Below are 17,628 nucleotides of genomic sequence, written 5' to 3' on the forward strand. Positions count from 1 at the left end.
CAATTGAGATTTCTGCCGATAAAGGAGGAACAACATAATAACTGTTCCTACCCATCGATTCCAACTTGATTTATCGTCCTGAGAAATCCATCTAGTGTTTTAAAGATATCCAAAAGGCACCATAGAGGCTATTTGGAGTTTTCATAAAGACCAAGTTTACTCGAATGATTACACGTGCTTTGAATCAGAAGAATCTTATACCTTGGATTCAGACACACTTTGTATTACAAATTGTGCAGATGAAACCGTGTGTGTTTGTATATCATTGAACATGTTAAGCGTTTGACGAACAATGACATGACAAAACTTTTAAGCATCATAAGAGTACAAAAAGTTTTGTATTTGCTACAAACTGAAGAAATAACTTCCATTTAACTATCGACTTACTAAAAGAACATTTTGCCATTGATTCGCTTATTTTGATGACGTTATGTACATTCTATCCGCTAAAAAAAGTTTACAATACAGAGAAATATCTATCTATCTATATATCTATCTATATATCTATATATATATCTATATATCTCTCTCTCTATATATATATGCAGAAATAGTCTGGTGCGAATATTATGTTGTCATTTGGGCATAGGTTATAATAACAAATAAAAGCTTCAGAACCCTTTCCATAACCATAAGGAATGTCCATTGTTAGCATATAAATAAACTTAGATGTTCATACCTGACAAAATAAAAGCATTTGTTCTTACGAATCTACGATGTATTTGCTGAAGGTAATATGGAAAGTTAAAATAGGAACCCACTCATAGTGAAAACGAATGACAATGATTATTTCTCTCGAAACATTTTTATTTACAATTTTATGGCTTAAATGCTTGAAAAGTGTCCGACTTTTGAAAATAACAGATTAATTGAAAATGGGGAAAACTAACCATGAGAAAGTTTGTGAACAAAAATGACATTTTCACCAAATGTTTTGGATCGTCGTTGCGTATTTTACACATATGAGGTAGACAGCGAGACCAAATAATGTTATTTATAAATGTCCAACTTGAAAGTGTTGAAAGATACATGATATCCGTCGGATCAACACATTCAGTGATTTCCAGAACAATAATGTAAAAGGTTTCCTGTACTGTGAAATTTGACAGTTAAAGTTCTGTATATATTTCACTCTCAATGATAAATGACATCAAGAATAGTTTGGATGTAGTGCCTATTTAGTTTCAAAGCACATATCTACAAACCATCAATGGTGAATATTTAGCATATGTACGTAAAAAGCTATTAACATGATTAATTAATTATTATTAAGGAGGAAATAAGAATATATATATATATATATATATATATATATATATATATATATATATATATATATAACATATATGACATAAAATAGGTTCTCTGCAGATTCTAGACATTAAGTTGAGATATATATTTCATAACAAAATGATATTTGATTCAGATCACTTGTGGCTTTGTTAAAATATTTATAGTGATTTTGATGCGAATGTCGAATGTTTATTTATCATATAAATGGTTTATATACACATAAAGATAGTTAAAAAATAGTCTACTTTGTATACCGGAAAATACGGAAATTTTAACATTTGTTAAGGTGATATTAAAATAGTGAAACTAAATTAGGTTTCAGTTGAGAAATGACTACATATGTACATTAAAGTCATAATGATATAATTTTCGGATGCTGTTATGTTAGTTAACATTGAATAACTCTTATGTAGTTTTAAGCTCGAAGTTGAAATTATATGATCTTGCAAACACGTGTAAACTGCAACATCTCACTATGTAAGGCTGTCATGCAGCTTAGACTCTTTAGAAATCCACACAGTAACCTTGTATAACTCAGTCAAGTACACCGGTTTTTCTTTCATCAAAATACTTTGATATCAGGATTAGTAGAGGCTGAGCCAAGGAGATAGTTCTTAGTACAAGTCAGTAGACAAGGAGTTGCCATACAGAGAGAGGAAATCTTCACCGGCAGTGTTGTAACGGCACGTGCCGGGAGAAAACCAACTGACCCTGGTTGTTGGGACACTTCAAACAAATTCTTAATGAGCAGTTAATTGGGGTTAATCACTCTAGTATCAGTCCATAAGTGAAACATGGATGGATTCATTAAGATTCGGTCATTCTGAGAGTCGGTGGAAATTCTAGCTTAATCCGAGCTTGGTGAAAGCCGAGTCTTGCTGAGTCCATCCACGAAGTGTCCTCCCCGCTGCTCTCTATGCAAGTTTTCTTAATCTGTCTTGAAAGGTTGGCAAGCCTTGAAGAAGCGGCAAGGAAGCACCTAAAATACTACCTTCTGGCTCTAATAAGAAACAACTGAAGGAGAAAATACGAAATCGCTCAAGTGACTACACATCGTAAATGTTGTGTAATACTGAATTTGTAACCTGAGCTAAGAAAATAGGATCTTGGTGGTGCTTGAGACAGGCATTACAGGATAGGAAAATAACATTTCTGTTTAGAAAAGAGAAAAACATCAAACCGGATCGGGATAATTGCTTGTGGATTTTCTTTATCAGCAAATGTAGCATGTTTATTCAGTAACTTGAAGTGTTTTTGAACTGTATGAAATGCTTTCTGTTTAATGTACGGATGGTATTTGGGGGTAGTTTTATGCTTAAGACAATATGGGAATGTAAATTATTTTAGTTTACCATTCAGCCGAAAATAATAGTTTTCACAAAACAGTATGTACGTTATGATAAATATTTTCCTTGTGATCTTTATAAAACATATGATTATATATTCATAGGTAGCGTTCAAAACATAGATGAAAAGTTGAGAAGAACCTTCGTGTGCTGTTTGTTTGAACAACACAAATGTGGAGCTTTGCTAACTTATTACATTATGTATGGTTAAGCTCACTGCAGCAAAATTACTATTAAACTGTTCCTAAACAATCTGACATTCAATTCACACTGGGCGATTAAGAGAAAGTCCTACAGCATTTAAATACCACACCAATTTCAATTTGAACTAAACATTAATGCAAAAGCTCATATTTCATTATTAATTGACCATTGTGTTACAAATGTGGAAATTCTATTTCCTAAAACAAGAAAATCCAAATGAATAAACAAATCAAATAACTAGATTTTAAGTGTGTTTGGGAAGATTAAATACTAATTCATTCAAGAGTTATTCCACTTACCGAGAAAACACAGAAGTCTTTCTAATTTTGCCGCTGGGTTGTTAAGCGACTGTCGACGAGTTGCTATGCAGCGATGTAAAGGACTCCTTCAATATTCACGGGGATCCGCGTATCTTGGGCCTTCGATCTAATCTAATCTATAAATTACACGTTAGGATATCCAAATTCGGAATTAATTTGCCTATCTCCATTTACACCTTATTAATAGCCCCAATTTCTCCTTCCCAGCTTTCTTTCTATTCCTGTGAAGTTTCTTAATGATAGTTTGTCCTCGTGGGTTATCTACAGAACATAGTGTTCGCGGCAACTTCTCACAACTCGCACTGCTCTGTTAGACAATTTCTATTGTCCAAAGCAGATTTCCATTGGCAATTTTTGCCGAAAATCTTCGGGCTCAGGGTTGGAAAATTGAAGTGTTTTTGATAAAACGTATTCATTAGAAAGGTTGGGATTGTACCGGGTCACCGTGTCGTAAAATTCGCTTTGAAGCATCCCAGTGAGGAGTACGGGTCCAGAGCGGCACCCCGCGGGGTGGGACAGAGACCCTCCCAGCCGTCATCTCTTGATCCCACCGTGGGCCTTTGTCACAGGCGAGAGATCGCTGACACTTCTTTCTCAAAATACCAAATCATTTGTTTGGGACCATTAATTTGTACCGAGCCTTTTACCCATATCGTAGTTTTATCGCACAATTCCCTCACATTCAACTATACCCAACTGGGAAGAGAGAACGGGGGGAATTATTCAAGCGGTCTTTTTTATCCCTCATATGACACCCTGTTCTAACAAACGTAGGTTATGCTCTACACACCTGGTAAGCAGAAATCTCATTAATTCACCTGTTTCATGTTCTCCTTGACAATATCGGTGTCAGCATTTGTCAGAACATCAGAGACTCGTCCTGTGGCAGTTTACATACATCCACACTCCTCTCACTGACGTGTGAATGCCTTTGTATGGCTGAGTGCTTTATGATGAGTTGGGATTAACATTCAATCTTTAGTAGAAGGCATCGATTTGAATATTTTAATGGCATAAAACGATTTGTGGTCGAATAAACAATTTTGTCACTGCCATGCTTTTCAATATTTTCTTAAAAACGCCAGATAACAAAGAACATGACAAGAAAAATGTAAATGATTGATGATCATCGTACACGTCGTGTCAGGGGGATGGAAAGGGACACATTTTCACTTTTGTGAGAAGTGAAGATAATTACATGACCTTTCCACAATGTCAGATAGGTAGGGTATTGATTTTGTCAATATGGGATCCCAAAATACATTAAATTGGCTTGAGTCACATGGATGACAGGAACTCATTAGTCAATAAGGCGCAATAGAGTCGACACTACTATTATCTGGTACATTCAGTCTTCAATTACATTTAATTCATATGTACATCATGAGGGTAATAACTGTTCATTTGGACAGAAACCAAAGAAATTTTAAAATAATCAGAACGTTAACTTTTTTTCTATTCTTTGAACTAAATAGAAATAATTTCATTCTGATGAAACTAATATCACGTCTCTTAAGATTCAAAATATACGCATAATAGCCGCAAACACTCAATATTCGATGCCATTTGAAAACAAAACCCAAAGTCCTGTTGTGCAAATATTAGTATATACAAATAAAGGGCTATAGATGTGAACAAAATAATTTGAATGATTTGCGAATAAAAGAGAACTGATATTGTAGCTCTTGGTGGTATTGATCATATTATACTTATTTTCCAAACAATTCATTTTATCAAGGGCTGAGTCAAAATTTGAATTGTTTTTTAAATGGCTGAAAGGTTTCCATTTTTATTTATTTTAAAATATACAAATGAATAATTCATTGAAGGAACTTATTTCATAAAAGAATCTTTTATATAAGAGTTCAAATAAATAGAAACCGCCATCGTCAGTGAATAACCAGTCACGATTATCCGAGACTATTAAACAATTAAACTTAGGTTTCTGGTTCATTTATCTACTCTAAAACGTATTTGGACTCATCATAAACTGAATATAAAAAATCACCAGGAATGTCTAGTCTTTTATCGTTAACGCAATGGCGGAATAATGTCACATTTTATATGACAAATAAAAATCTAAAGGTGTTTCAGTGCTCTGAAATTTGAGTGATTGGTGTACAACCGTTTGATCAGTATCCGTCACTAAAGAAATAAACACGTTAAAAGGTATGATCTATTCCCTATTCTATCTCATTACCCAGCTCTACATTTCCAATATTACAGCCTTTTATCGCGGTGACTCTGTTTACGTCCTGCAAATAAGGCGTAGTAAAAATGACAGACATTTGACAATGTCCGCACACGCACCATTGCGTTATATTATGATGCATAAAAAATTGCCAAGTAAGATCCTATCGAATCCACAGAAGGGAAAGTTGTCTCATTAAGAAGTACCACATCGCGATGTTTGAGATAGACTGATGTGATCTGACAATAGTGATGTACGGTCGTTTGCTAACACCGACTGGTTAGTTCATTAGCCCATCGCTAAATAAAGACTCAAGACAATTGCTCAATCAATTGATGATCATTACGAGTAATTACCCACAGCGATGGTGTGTAGGTTCTGGTCACTCGTACTGATCGCCTCACACGATTCGTGTGAAAGTTTTTACCAGGTCTGGATTGCGTGGCGAGCCAGAGGGGGTGAAGTAGCGTCTTAATCGAACGTAAATCCAAATCCATTCTACGTAGATCCCTCCATTGTCTTGGGCGCAAAACCGCTATAGGCTTAATGTTGAGTATAGTTTAGTTGTCCCAATGTTACTCTACGTAGTATCTTAGAAGGCCTATGCATAGAAAGGGCCTATTGTGTGATTAGTACTGCTATTCAGTGTTTTTGATCGAAATAAAAGTGATCTATTTATCCTCTTTACCCTGTATGGGCTCGACAGCTCAGGAAAAGCCCTCTACCCGCCAGACTGGCGCCAACGTCAATGTCCAGAAGGAACGCTGCCAAAAGTCGACCATACCTGATTGTTCAGAGCATTCCGTCACCATTGTGTTGGCTTCTTACAATGGAGAAAGACCTAAAACAACTGGACAAATACAACCCCCTTGAGGTACCCCAACTGCATAACCCGACTACGTAGTAATTGATGTTTTGGTTTTGAGTGCCCCCTGGCGGTGTACCTGTCCCTCCCTATAGTTAACAATCTATGACGACAATGGGACTGGCCATTGGCTAGTTGATGGTCTGGTGATTCTTCAACGGCACTGTAGAAAGGAGGGTCAAGTACCATTTAGAACACAAAAACTTTATTTAAACCATTTTGATTAAACACTTCCTCGCACTTAAAACTGTTATCGACTCTCAAGGATTTAGAGGAAGTAACAATAAAGAAGTACGCTGACAGATGTTAGAAGCCATGTTTGAGTCCTCATAAAATACTTGATGCTCATAACAAATATTTGATACAATTGGAGAACAATAATGTTTGAAAACAAATAAATGTTAACACAATGATTCTATTTACTGATCGACATTTAACGACATAACGAGCTCTTCAATGTGTTTTCGTCGTTAGGACTTCGGATGGAAATATGTCTTACATTGTGCTTTCACTTTAAATAAAAAATCAACTGAGACATGTTATAGACTCAACTTTTCTTTTACAAAAATAAAAGGACATACGCCAACCACTGTATTTTTATTCTACGTAAACCGATGGAGATGTGTCACACAGCGTACTTTTTAACTTAACATAATGTTAAAGGAAATATGTCATACCCATGCCAATTCTTCATATAAATGTGGATGTACATATGTAATATAAAGCATATCACCTTTACACATAAATGGATGGAAATATGAGAAACACATTATATTTCCTTTACATAAAGTGCGTGAGTGAGTTTGATTTAACTCCGCTTTTAGCAATATTCCAGCAATATCAGGTCGGGGGACACCAGAAATGGGCTTTACACACTGTACCCATGTCGGGAATCGAACCCGGGTCTTCGATGTGACGAGCGAACGCTTTAACCACTAGGCTACCCCACCGCCCCTCCTTTACATAAAATGGAAGGAAATATGACAAACATATTACATATCTTTACATGAAATGGAAATAAATATGACAAACATATTACATTTTTTTACATAAAATGGATGGAAATCTGACGACCACTGCACTTTGAATGTACATGTATGTATCACAGGCCCTGGTACCTAGATGTAGGAGATACGGTTCGCGTACGTAGAGGAATTTATGTAGTTTACGATGACAGTCATGGAAAGTTTCTTTTGTTAAATGTGGTCTCTGGTTACAGTTAGTGTCGTGACACTGCAATATAGACAATTCGTTTACGTTCATATAAACGTTAACGCCATAGCATAGTAATATAACGTAGCCTAGATCTTATTACAAAATTCAGGAGCTCATTTCGACTGTCGTATAGTGGTATACAGTAACGACTTAATCGTTGACACACTGTTCATAACGCCAACTTAAACATTCCCATATTGTTGCCGTGTTGGTGGTAGCTATACAAACGTACACGCTCTTTACAGCGGACCTCAAAGAGGCAAAGGGATATTCTGAAATTGTCAGGATTCATTTGTTATGAAGACAGATACAAAATACAGCTATGCGAATAACGAAATGACCAGACATTAGTGAGTTGGATTTAAAGCCGCTTTGGGCCGTATTTCAGCGATATGACCGCGTATCAGTTTAATGTGGAAAGAAATCCCGGAATGATGCAGGTCTTTGATTTGTTTGTTTGTTTGTTTGTTGTTTAACGCCGCACTCAGTAATATTCCAGCTATATGACGGCAGTCTGTAAATAATCAAGTCTGGACCAGACAATCAAGTGATTGACATCATGAGCATCGATCCACACGATGCATCAACCAAGTCAGCGAGTCTGACCACCCGATCCCACCGTTAGTCGCCTCTTACGACAAGCATGGGTTGCTGAAGACCGATTCTACCCCGGATCTTAACGGGTATGCAGGTTTTAGACCTTTATGACTTTGTTGAAACACAGCGCACCGGTGTAGTGCGGACAAAGCTTAAAACACATGCTAGTAATCACGGCAAATCTGTGAATCGAACCCAAGATCAATGGTCCCTAAGAAACGAAACTCTTCATAAAAATAACTCCTAAAAAGATGCAAAAAACCCAAGACCTTACAAACAATTTGAGACAAGAGTACTTCACGATCATGAGAAACAACGTTTTACATACGATATGGGAAACAAAAATATATACATCAAATTAAGCCACGACATAATTAAATAACCCTACCTTTACATTTGAAGCTAGTAGAATAAATAATCTTCTTGTACCAAACATGCTGAATTGAAAATGATTACCAGGAAGGATTTGTACAACAAGCGTTAACACAATGAAGGCGAGAAGAAACCATATGTGCATATCAAATTAACATTTCCAAATGCAAATTGCAAACCAGGTATGTAACCTTTCACACCCTCACATCACAAATTATGATATAATTTCAAACATAAATTTGTACGAACACGTGCATGTGTAATTCACTTCCGGCACGCATGTCATTGCTCTTCATTTGCAGGTGTTGAAACATGACGCACTTCCGGCCCTAGTAGTAATGCCTTGGGCCACAGATAGATGACAACACGTCTTAGCGAGACAGAGACAACGCACATATATACAGTTGTATTGTACATAATAAGTATGTGTAGAACAGCTCACGACAGATGTCATGGGCATCGATTATCACGCTGTGTTGGATCTTGATATGAAGCTGATGGCGGGTCAACAGCAGTCGTACATGACGAAGGAAAAGTGTTATAAGCTCCGATTAGAATGGCCGCCCAATGATGACGATGTTTGGATGAAGCAATATCCGTGTCAATTCCCTATATACAGACATTCTGTCACGCGACTGAGGTGTTATATCTGCCGGATGTCATCTTTGTGACGGACAGAATGAAACCGATATCGACTGTCATTGTTACGTGAAGGACAAATCAGTGGTTCTCAACATACCAGACGCTTTGACACTTTAAAGAGAGTTCGGTTATGGAATATTTGAAAGGATTATTGTGGTTATGAATAGCTCTAACGTAGACCAAGAGAAATGTGGTCTGATCAACTCTGTTTTGATGTCCGACTTGTAAAGGGCACGTAACCAAGACGGAAACTTGACACCGACAAATTCCGACCACATATTTTTTCACTTAGTACAACATATAGGGTGAATTTAAGGTACACTGTGAGCACAAATAAAGACATATTTGCGCTTGTGCTGTTCATTCAAACCATCTGAAACACAACGCTATTTTATTCTACCTCCCTCGTTCGTAAACAATGACTGACAAGAATCGAACTATTAACCTTTTAGTCTATCAGTCCGAAACACTTTAGGCTATCACAAATGCTAATAAAAGAATTGGGAACCACTTTGCATAAATATATGTAGATTAATTTGTGTTAAGATTGAGTTGCAATTGAATAGTTTTAAGATTTTCAATGCCTTGTAAATCCACAATAACATAATATTTGGGATAACGATTTATAGCAAGCCCGAAATGTCCATGTCTGTAATTTAAACTATTTTACACAGGAAATAACGTAACATTGTCTACAAGGGAAATCGGTTTAATGTTCATTGGAAACAGTTTTAGATAAACCAACAATAGAATAGGCTGCGACAAGAGAGACATGGAAAGATTTAGATGACACGTGGGGGGTTAAAGATTACCAGTTCTCCTTCGATGGAGGCTTGAAACAATCAGTGAGTCACTCGCTTTAAAAACTTCCTCGAATCCTAATAGGGGAAAGCGAATAAAACTTCGTATTATTACGCGCCGTTGCTTTTAGTCTTTTAATGGTTTTTACAATTGGAATTCATCAAGAATATCTAGTTATAAATCAGTCTCCATGATTTATTGAGAAGAAAAATGCGTAAGGGAATAGGAAATTGAGAAAATATGCTTGGATGTTGAGTGACAATGTCTGAAGACTTGCTCAAACGGGACTTCTAATTGATACATAATTAATGTATGTTTTCCCCTTGTTATAATGGCGATATGATATGTCCGCGCTAGTTTTAATTGATGACTGACGAAGTGGCTCTTTCATTGTCATTTCTGTGGTCAAGAATCCTCTGTGTCCATTCATTGACCGCATGATATGTTCCACTTGACATCTCAGAAACACTGTCACCTTATCAATAGGCATTGTAAAAAGAACAGTCTGAATATCAACCTCCTGTCGTGTTGATGTTGTTGAGCGAGATGACGAAGAGTATCGGCTTGAGTCGTTTGTAGCCGACTCATGATAGCCAAACACAAACCCCATATAGACAGGCCAAATCGCTCTATCTTCAAGACTAATGAAGATTTAATAGTAACTATTATAGAAGGGCAACGGAGAGCGGAAGTGAAAAGACTCGATTGGGATTCTATAGCTGAAAACCAAAGCCGGAGGAGCAATTGTACGAAGGGGACAATGCCACGGAGTGCTGGGTTGCCGCCCTCGCCCAAATGTTCAATACAAGTTGAGGCCATCAAATTTTGACAATTGCATTGCGAGTCGCTCTTGTATTGTGGCCACTGTGAACAGCGATTTATTAATAAGTCTATAATTTATCAAGGCGTCTTGCTGGCTGCCTCGTAAAAAGTGTCTTTGAAACCTACAAGAAGTTTTACTGCACGAATCAAGTGCACTGCACAGAAGGATGAAGGGCGTATTAAAACGACACGCGCGCCCCTGGCCGCATGGGGTTCGGCCTTTCAAAGAAACAAGAAAAATGGTTCTAAAATGACAATTTAGAAAAGGTATGACAACAATTTCAGTCTTTTATTGAGGTTTATCGAACTTTTATTCAATATTTGAAAACCCCGTACAGCAGTTATTGCAGGTCATTTAGTCCGCATTGAATTGCGTCATATGAGACTAACCAGATAAGCATGGCTGGTGTTGAGATTAGGCTGGTCGTCACGCCTTTGACACAGCCTGACATACATAGCAATGTATTTAGTGCGTCGTATATTAGAGGAATTCCAAGTACCTTGTTTTTATTCATCGGGTTGGAACGTAAAGCTTCGCTCATCAATATAATCAATACCAAAGCCATAAACATGGCGTTGTCAACACAACAGTGGCTTTAGTACCCGCCCGTCTAGACGCTGTACTTACAATGATGAATAAAAGCACTGAATACATATACTAGAAGCATAGGCGCCTTGGGAGAAACTGATATTGCAAAATCATTTGAACATTACAAAAGAAACGGAGGAATTATTGTAAACAATTTTTAATTCCTTTCAATCAACAGGAAACAACATTTCGATTCCTTTGAACTTAATCTACATTAACTAGTTGTGGTAAAGATCTTATACTAAAAACTTCAATCAATTACTTCGGCAGTACCTTGTTGAATATTTATTGTTTATTGTGTTGGCACAGAGTGAAGCATGAGAGAATATTGACAAATACATGTTTGTAAGTTAGTCTCAGTACTTCAGCCGTAATATATAATGCGAGATAAGAATTTGAATAATTTATAACCAAGTTCTTAATTGAAAGTTTTTAGTGAAATATTTTCTTTGTAACAATTCAGCAAAATGTAATAAATAATGCTATTCAAGTAGCACTTTAGTTCATTTGACAACAAAAGAGATACAGATTTCTAGATTTCACTCATAAAATATATTGGAGGTGTTTAGTTTGGGTTGTGTGTATGAATGTGTAACTCTTAATGCTGCAAAGTAAAAACATAACCAAACATAGTTTTAATGGCTTGTTTTGTGATTCAAATACTTAATTATGGATGTGCAGATGTCACACTAGATATTAGCGTACAAAAAACGAAGTCAGTCAACGTGAAAACATTATATCAGATATGATTTCTATGAAAGCCTGTCAGTGCTGCCACAATGCTATCACTAATGATATTCCAGGTGTTAACGGCTGTGTCCGTATATAAAAAGGAACAAATTAACGTAATTATCGGCGTACATGTCCCTTGTGTATCAGAGGCCTATACACAACTATAAATATGTATCCATTTATACTTAGAAGATGAAAACATGTCTAAAAAATAACAAAGTAATATAAAGTTTGTTCAGAGAAATTTAAATCATATTTTTATTTATATGTTGTGCTTATATGATTATTCAAACACGTTTTTTAAAACATGTCCTTAAGTAACTTCTGATGTATATGTATGTCAAGATAGCAATTTACAATCAAGGTTTCGACTGCTTCTATTTCTTGTATGAAAACATCAAAATGGGTATATATTTGAAAATGTATGGAATAAAAAACATTTAAATGTTTCATTAATTTTACAAGTAAATGTATACAATAGATTAACTCGAATGTAAATATACATTATTTTTTATGTCTTTTTGTGTAATCATGATGACGTTCTTTTAAGCGCAACTAAAGTTTCATTAAACAAGGATAATGGACAAACTTGATACAATACGAACTTAATTATGAATTCATGTATATAACTTTTCAATGACATGCACGCTAGCGGGCGCATTAGTCATATGACATGAAAGGTGATTATCTTAATACCTTGAAATGCATAAAGAAATCAAACTGGTTTAACCCTATTTGTTTCGTCTTCGCAGTGTATAAAATTAATAAATAATTATCAACCTTACAATGTAATTTAATCGTTCGACCTCGTATAGATATTAAACTGCAATGGAATATCGTTATAAATTGATTTTAATTATTTGGATAATTAAAACCACATTCATCCACCACGTAGAAGGCTTACGACAGCTTCGGGAGTAAATGGCAAGTAATTGGGCAACACCGACGGGGTCGTTTATCATAAATTCTGCCGGACAATTTGCTCTTATTATGTGACCTTGTGATGCCCTATTTGTCACCCGGCTGTCAAGACATTTTGCACGGAAAGTTGTTCTCTAAAGGACCTGTACAAGAATGCCAAAGCGAATCAATTATGTATGCCACGTAACGTTTAGAACAGCCAAATGTAAAATTGTGCCGACCGAAGAACTGTTACAATATTAATCAAAAGATATTGTGAAATTTCACGTAATAAAATTAACGTTCAGCTATAAAGGAAAACTGAGACAGATTTCCAGAGAACTAAAATGGAATGGATGGATAAATCATGGTCGTTCAAAAAACCTTGGGCAGTTCCCTTGTAAGAAGGACACCTATTTAGAACTAATAGTTTTGTTTTGAAAGAACAATACGGCACATATTAAATGCTATACACAAAATGTGATAATATTGTTCCAATTCTGAAAAAAATATGTGTGGATTTTAACTCTGAAAAAAGTTGGAGTTCTGCTATGAATAGCAGGTAGATTTAATTGATATGCTCAATACGGTTTTTTTCAGAGGAACAAGGATGTGCGCTTAATGAAATAAGCACATGTTGTTAATTTAGCTACATCTGGCTACGCTGTTACTGGGGGATGATAATAAAACTTAACGAATCGCGAGGCTGGTTATTTAAAATTCTTACAAACACAGGCATTAATTTTTTTTAATATATGCCCATGAAGAGTGACTAACATGTTTATCGAAATTATTATTATTTGCGACACTTCATCAGTATGAAAGTAAATTACTTTTTCGGTTTCGACACTGTTCAAATATACTACAACATGTTCTTTAATGCCATATATTCCTATTCTGACGGTGGACTTATTAATGCGAGTTATAGTTGTGTTATAATTTATTTTCAAACAAAAGATTTTACAAACCTAGCATTATTTACGGTTTGCTATTCATATCCCAATGCGCTTTTCGCAATAAGAAATGAAACAGTTTTTGTCTGATTGAGTGTTGCTTTCGAATTGATAATATCGGCAAATAACGGTCTGGAAAGAATGGGTAATTTACATCAAAATTATAATTATTTTGTTTAAAATGTATAGCTTATTCGTACATTTTGCAAAGGCTCATTTTCGTAATTATTGACTCCGCGAAATTCGATGGCGTTGATGAAATTTGTCTCGAGGCAACACAACTGGTGCTGCGTGCGGTCAACGGGTCAAGGGAAATAACTCTAATTAAAGTGTTCTGCGCATTAAATTTACTATTCCGAGTTACCCAAAGGTTCAACGCTACATCGAAGGCTAGGCACAAAACAAACTCTTTTACTTCCTGATCCAGATTTCTCATCATCAAAACATTATTATTCTAATTTAATTGGAATGAAATAAGATAGAATTTGAAATGATGGTTATTATGAAAATGCATACAGTTTATGGAAATGGAATTTATAATAATCAATATGGAAGTGTTTGATGGAGAGTTCAAAGTATTGAAAACTAGAACGAATCTCTCAAATTGATGGGCCTTAACGAAATCGACAACTTCACAAAACGACTATTTCTAGTATGTACATGTAAGAGAGCGCGGTGCATTGAACACAATAATACAGCTTTCTCTAATCAAAGTAACAGAGCTGACATGATAATAGTCATCAACGTTACATCTCCCTAAGATCAAGCTATGATCTCTTCATCAATGACAGACAGTTCTTCAAACAAAACTCCGACCATTCTAATAAGACATCAGAAATTAATCCCTGTTTCTAGTACGGTTGGTCACTTACCAGGGTTTAGGGGCCGATCCTTGATACGCATCAGTGGGACCCCGAATAGGGCATTAATGTATTATTTATGCCTTCCTAGTTATGCTCAATGGGTTTGATTGTGAATTTAATTGGTAAGTGGTCCCAGAGTCTTTCCTTAGGTTCCCATCCACATCACGAGCATGATTAAACCAAGAACCGATTGACTGAACCCGGACAAGACTAAAATACGAGGCTGCCATTTTTGGGATGGTAATTACTGTCAAAACAATGCGACCCCTTCTGTGTTTTAAACGACATATTGTTCAAATAATGAAACAAAAAATTAGGTTTTTACCTGGTTGAATTTCCTTCTGCGGTAAGCGTTGTGCCTTGGTGCCCTTCAGCCTCTAGAGATCTTCCACACCGGCAGATTTGCAATGAAGGTCCCTATCACAAGACTATGAAGTTTATACGTCACTGTTAGTCAAGCGAAAGCTTTCCTGATTGGTTGAATAACTAGCTTGTGAGCCCGTGAACGATAAAAACTACCTTTTAGTGAAGATTCTGGTAGCAGCAAGTGCGGTCCCTTGTCTAGTTAGCCAAATAATTGGATCAAAATTGGCAGATTTATGTTTTGAAGATGTAGTCATTGCCTTCCCGGGGATTTGCCCTTAATACGACAAGACAACCGAACTTCTATGCTCCTAAATCGAAATTACGGAGGCGCGTGAACTCGGAAGTTACGATGCCATGCCACCATTGGCGATGACACTGTTCATGCAGGCAAAAAAATGAGCCAAGAGATCTTAAATGTGTTATTCCAAAATTAATGGCGTCCAATGGTATAAGTCAGTTGTATATCAATGAGGACGAATTACAGACTCGGGGAATAATTGTGTTATTACTCTCAGAACCATCTCGTTCCCATCAGCAAGAATGTATAGAAGACCAAAATCCAGAATGGATGTTTTTATACTACATGCTGAATAATATGTATGAATAGATAAACCGTGGGGAACCCTCCTGCAGAAAGCGGCATCGATAAATTGTCTCCTAAAATGGTGATTACTAGTTTCGTGGGCATGAACATTGTTCTGAGTGCCACATACGGCCAGATAATGGTCACTATCATTTCATGAACAAAAACCGTCTAGAACTCGGTTCTAAGAAAGAAGTCAAGCTTTGTTTGGATTGATGCGCTGTACCAATATAGAAGCAATGATGTTAGACCGAATCATCAGTTGGAGGTAATGAGTGTACAATCAATAATCACAGATTATGGATTTACGATTATTGAATAATAACTCGTTCCAAGTGGCGCGATTATCCACAGACGATTAGCGCTCCAGCCATCGCTGTGAGACAAGGAGAGAAGGAGGAGGTTACGCCTTCAGGAGGTTTGACAGACTTTGGGGGCATAATCATGATGCCCCGAAACTGAAGGGCAAAGAATTCATGCCTCATTTAGAAATAAAGTCTTGTAACTCTTATGGCGGAAAATTCCCATCCTTTGATCCTAAAGAATTTCTGCACAACATTCGACAATCGCACAAGAGAACAAAGGACTTCGGCCACCACGGCCCCTGTTAAAATTTCACGGCCAATGCTCGCGAGAAAGGCTCTTTACCGGCTAGTACAGAACAGGGCTGACGAAACCTTTACTTAAATATTCCCCCACTGCGTCGTAAGATGTTCTCTTGGCTTACACCCAGGACAATTAGCGTTATCCAAAACGTGGCAATTAAGAATTTTTCTGAATTTAATCAGGTTTCTTGCCCGTACAGTGAAGCAGAAAACACGATTGTGCAAAACGCTTGTTTAGAGGTTCTTGGGCTCGTGGTAGGGTCTCCCAATGCACGGGCCGCGTGTCCTCCAGGCTCTCTCGTGCACGCACCACGCATGTTGACTCCGTTTATTGGTGGCAAAAGTCTACCATGTTACATCACTGACACGCTCATGTACTTGCGCGTCTCCCCCGGCAGGATCTTCATCTGCTACGGCAATGTCAAGCAGTTCTGGGCCGAACATGAGCGGGTTGCAGAAGCTGATGTCGTTGTGTTAAACTGTGTGTGTTTTATTGTATGACTAAGAATATGATGAATACTATCTGGGTGTGATGTCCGCCTGATGTTTGGTATTGTTGATGATCAACCCATTGTTGTGAACGCCATGTTTTGTTGACATTATTGTACTTTTGTGACTTAAAATACAATTGGCACAGTCATCCCAGCTTCAATTTCAGCATCATGCATGTGGTGCTGACGTTAAGATGAATAACATCGACTCTGTCCCACTGCACGATTGATTGTTTCAAGGTCATTTGAAGAGTTCAACACAAACATGTTGACCCTTTTTCTGTTCTGTTAATATTGTTGATACGTTTGACGACAAACCATACGGACAAATGATAATCTTGATTCCTAAATATGTTCCAAACAATGTACATAATTTCCAGGACCTTACTTTTGGGACAACTGTTCACGTATAAGTTACAGTTGAACATAAATTCTCCCAATGTCCATTTTGGACAATATTGATTGTTATGTGAAGCGTGAACTAAGTTATTTTGACCTTAAAATCCCTGGACGTAATGAAGTTAAAGTGGTGCAGATAGAGACAAATTATCCATTAAAATGTTTTGAAGTGTGAGATCACATGAAAAGTTAAATTGTATTTTACATTGGTTTAAAGAAGGTTACAATGTGCAAGAGTTGCAAATGTATTTCTTCGATATTATAAGTATTCTCAACAATTGGACAATTTGATATTGTGATCTGCTTCCAAAAGGTATTCCGCGAAGCACTATCAAATAATAGTGTTGCATTAAGATTGAATTTTGTTAACACAAACCAGCGGTAATCGTTTATTTTCAATGTACTCAAACATTTGCTCACGTTACAAGTTTATACAAAAAAGCATGCGATAAAAAAATATTCTGTTGAAAACGGAGGCA

The 17,628-nt window shown here is 36.6% G+C and overlaps 1 protein-coding gene across 3 annotated transcripts in view; it reads right to left on the minus strand.

The window, feature by feature from the left end:
* The window catches only part of LOC139462190 (paired box protein Pax-6-like), an 88,726-nt gene extending 73,652 nt beyond the window's left edge, over nucleotides 1-15,074 (minus strand). The window contains exon 1 of one of the 3 annotated variants that reach the window (XM_071243755.1): nucleotides 15,031-15,074. The gene's annotated coding sequence lies outside the window, so the exon portion shown is untranslated. Of the gene's footprint in view, nucleotides 1-3,142; nucleotides 3,183-15,030 lie in introns of those variants that run through there. The other 2 variants (XM_071243756.1, XM_071243757.1) reach the window with 2 other exon arrangements.
* Between the last annotated feature and the right edge of the window lie 2,554 nt (nucleotides 15,075-17,628).

Source organism: Haliotis cracherodii, unplaced genomic scaffold (genome assembly GCF_022045235.1).
Source record: "Haliotis cracherodii isolate W230 unplaced genomic scaffold, xgHalCrac1.p SCAF_15, whole genome shotgun sequence".
Classification (NCBI taxonomy): Eukaryota; Metazoa; Mollusca; class Gastropoda; order Lepetellida; family Haliotidae; genus Haliotis; species Haliotis cracherodii.